The 4,184-nt window shown below is 44.3% G+C and overlaps 1 pseudogene across 1 annotated transcript; it reads right to left on the reverse strand.

Annotated features, from left to right (window-relative positions):
* Positions 1-1,163: 1,163 nt before the first annotated feature.
* On the reverse strand, positions 1,164-1,484 carry LOC308642861 (small ribosomal subunit protein eS27-like; annotated as a pseudogene). Its single transcript has one exon. The product of its transcript is annotated as a small ribosomal subunit protein eS27-like (transcript).
* Positions 1,485-4,184: the final 2,700 nt, after the last annotated feature.

Raw genomic sequence — 4,184 nt, forward strand, 5'->3', positions numbered from 1 at the left:
GCCACAAGGAGCTACCGGCTGCCCCAGCCCTTTCTAGCGTTTCCCCCCTCATCCCCATCCCTTTCACACTCACTCCCCTCTTTTTCCTTGAAAATCCTTCTATTGTGCCAATCAAGCAGATGGTTTGCAGGAAATATAGCTTGGCCTCGCTGACCGAAACTAATTTTAACTAGCTTTCCAAGCCTGAAACGTTTGTTTTGCTCTTACAAAATAGCCCCCAAAACAGCTGGCAAGGGTGAATTAAACCCATTAAAGACACATTTATAAGAAATTATATTCACATAGATTGCCTGAACCCCCTTGTGCAGCCTAAGAGAGATGAGAGCATTCAAATGAAAATGTCGGCGATCGCGCCCCTCCTTAATGTAGCCTGAAAGTCTCAAAACATTTTACTAAATAGATTAACTTGACTATTGTCTTGCATCACATTTATCAGCTTCATTAAGTGAATAGCTGAACAAATATATTACGCATGCATGAAAAGCTCTTTTTCCAGGGGCCTCATTGTGTCCTCAGCCCTGACAGGTGGTTAACTGTGTGTTGTGTTTTTTTGTGGGTTTTTTGTGTTTTCTTTCTTTCTTTCTTCTTTTTTAACCCGAAGAAAGAGGATCTCTGCAGAGCGCCCTGGCACAGTGCTGGCTTGGTGGGTCCCCTTGGACCCTTCAGTGATATTAACACCCAGAGTGTTGGGTGATGGTGATCTTAGCCCCTTCAAAATAATCAAAATTAAAGATTGGTGGGCAGGGCCTTGAGTGCTATTTCTTTCCACCGTCCCCACCCCCTTGTCTAGGAAATTAATTTCATATTACTTCTTTTCAAAGATGACATAACCTCCCTCTCTCCTTGAAAATGAATTACCTTGCTTTTCCTTGTTTGACGGGCTCTGCAGACTTTGGGATTAGATAGCCTTTTCACTCTTATTGGATCCATTTCACTTTACTGTGTGTCTTTAGGGAAAGCCCTTGTCTTCTGGGCTTCAGTATTCTGTGGCCTTGTGGGTAAAATGAGGGGTTACCCTAGGGGGCTCTTTCAGCTCTGACCTTCTAATGTTTTAATTTTTTAAAAAAAATAATGGGGTGCTGAGAATCAAATCCAGGGCCTCACAGGAGGCTAGGCAAATATATATATATATATATATATATATATATATATATATATATATCTCCAAAATGTGTTTATTGGGATGTTTTCCCACTCATCTTGATTCAGGCTGCTTTTAGTGCTGTTTCCTCCTGAAGGAACATCCTTCTGTAAGCCTTGCTTTTCCTCCCGTAGGCTGGCAGAGGACAGTGGAGCAGCCAACACAAAACTACTGTTTGTGCATGGCTAAAAACTGTGGTGATTTTGTAGCATCCTGGGCATTTCACATCCATGAAATAGGAGTTGGGGCTCTGCACCAGGCGCTTCTTCTTGTGTTTCCGCTTCTCCTCTTCCGGAGAGGGATGAAGGAGATCCTTTGCCAGAGGCATGTTCTCGTGGGGAGGTGGTCAGTACTTTGACATTGAGCTACATCCCCAACCACATGATGACCTTCTAAGGTTTTAAAACACTCAGCTCTTTGTTGCCTTACCATGGGCCCTAGCAGCTCCCAGCCTCTGAACCCAGGGTAACAACCAATAGGACAACATTTCCAGGTGCCAACTGTGGAGGGAAGAAATTCTGGAAGGTTAGGGCAGATCAGCTCTTCCTAGAAGGACTACATGGACTTGTCTTCTGCTTCTAATCTCAGGATCCACTTGGTAGAAGAATAAAAGTCCTGAGGTCACCAGCCCTGGCATCCTACCTTGTGTGCATTCTACTCTGCCTACTGCTCCTCTGCGGTCCTTGTGCCATCACAAGTAGGTGAAAGCAGGAGAGCATCTTCTCCGGCTCATTCCCCTGGTCCTAGGCCTCACCTTGAGCTGTTCTAATTACCTGCCACAGCCAGTGCCTTTCTGTCCAGTGCCTTTCTCTCCATGTCCCATCTTCTTTCCCCCTCCTCCTTCTCCCCCCCTCTCACTCCAAGCTGGAACTATTGATTTCCTGTCCTGGACTCTTGGTAGTTAAAGAGGATTGGACAAAGGTGAGGTTCTCCGATGGGCACTGGATGAGAAAGTGTATAGGATCTTTCTCTGGACCTGACAGAATTGCTTTTATTCCTGGTGGGGAAGACAAGAGGTGACAAGGGATGGGAATGTAGCTCAGGGGTGGAGTGCTTGCCTAAGGGCACAAAGCTCTGGAGGAAAAGGGGGAAAATGTGAAATCTGCTTGGCCCGCCCTTTGAAGGACTCAGGTGAAAACCAGATGCCTCTTTTTGAGGCTAATTTTGTGTTCAGATACAGGTGGCCCCTGTTTGTGTGTGAGGTGGGTCATTTGGGAGACTAGTGTTTTGGGTGGCAGATCCTTGAGAAACGAAGGTACCCCCCTTTCTTCTGAAACAGAGGACTCTCGGAAGACTAGTTTTGTTTATGTGGAATGAATGTGAGAATTCATGGTTTATACCAATCTTCCAAGCCATCTCTGTATGCTTGTCTTAGGGTTAAAACTGAATCTTTCCAACACTGAAGAGCCCTCAAGGGAAAAAAGTCTATGGACTGAGACTCTCCGAATCCAGGTTCTCACCACATCATCTCCTTTTTCTTTTTTTATGTTTAAATGTGTTTTAAAACTTAGAAGAAGTCATTTGTAGAATACAGATCATAAAGGTGATCCTTGTCTCCAACCATCTCAAGTTCTTCAGCTCATTTTGTCTCTGAAATTTAGAGTTGCCCTGAAATGTAGAGGTCTGTTTCTAGTCTAGATACTCACAGGAGGCTTAGAGGTAAGGTTACTAGTTCTTCACAATGTAGTGAAAATTAATGTTTGAAATTATGTGTCTTTTAATAGTTAGGGAGAGTTGATTTTTTATTCCAAGAAGAGTCTTGTTAGAAGAGCTGTTTTAAGCACTTTGCCCAGGTTTTAAGGGAAAATAGTCTGAAATGTGTGGGTCTTTAAGTGGCTGGATTGTCCTTTGCCTGAGTCTGAGGTTAATGCAGGAAAGAGAAGCCTAGAATCTCACCTGCTCTGCAGTTCTGCTTAGTCAGTGGAGGGAAGGGAGAGGCATAAAAGGATGTAACACTGCTCTTCCATTGGTAAGAAATGAGGTAATACGTGCATCTCTCATGACATTGCATATACTGCACAAAGCCCTGTAGACCAAATAGGCAGCTTCTGTCTACAAGGAGGAAAAATGAGGCAATCTCCTGTCTACTTGCCCCCACCTACCATCAACTTCCCCTTCACCTGCAGAGAGAAAAAAAGGGTCATTAGACAAAGATGCCCTCCATTTCCCCCTATCAGCTTACCCTCCATTCTGTTCCCATCCTTACTGATTTAAGTCCCTTCCTGCCTCTTTGAGGACTATGCTGGTTATTTATTTTGTTTTAAATCACATTCCTTGATTCTTCCCCTTCCTGCTTTGTCCAGAGCAGCTGGATTTTAGGGCCTGCACTGACCTCAGAATGACTCACTGGCTGATTCCCCTTGTTGGTTTTGGTCAATTTGGGGAACCAACACCAGCCTCCGGACAGGAGGAGAGGAAGGTCTGAATATTTATTCCTCTCACTCCCTTCTTGCCTTGTATTTCTTGATTCACTGCTCCGAAGATCCCAAAGATGGCCACATTGTCCTGCCAACCTCTTGCCCTTTTGGTCCTAGAGAGATACTGGTCTATCACTGTTTGAATCAGCTTTTCCACCACTGAGACCAAAAGACCTGACAAAAACAATTTTAGAGGAGGAAAAGTTTATTTGGGGCTCATGGTTTTAGAGGTCTCAGTCCATAGATGGCCAACTCCATTCCTCTGTGCCAAAGATGAGACAGTACATCATGAGGGAAGGGTATGGTGGAGGAAAACAACTCAGAACTTAACAATCAGGAGGCAGAGAGAGGACTCTGCTCAACAGGGACAAAATATATGCCCCAAAGACAAGCCTCCAGTGACCCACCTCCTCCAGCCATGCCCTACCCCTGCAGTTACCACTCAGTTAATCCATTTAAGTGGATTGATACATTTGATTAGGTTTAGAGTCTTATAAGTCAATCATTTAAACTCTAAACTTTCTTGCATTATCTCACACATGAACTTTAAACATAAAACACCCCCTGTTGCTAATCGTTAGGTGTATGGACATCCCTTGGTTACTCCCTTTACCCTGCCCACCTCT

The sequence above is a fragment of the Spermophilus citellus genome (assembly GCF_964194105.1).
Source record: "Spermophilus citellus genome assembly, chromosome: 2".
NCBI classification, from domain to species: Eukaryota; Metazoa; Chordata; class Mammalia; order Rodentia; family Sciuridae; genus Spermophilus; species Spermophilus citellus.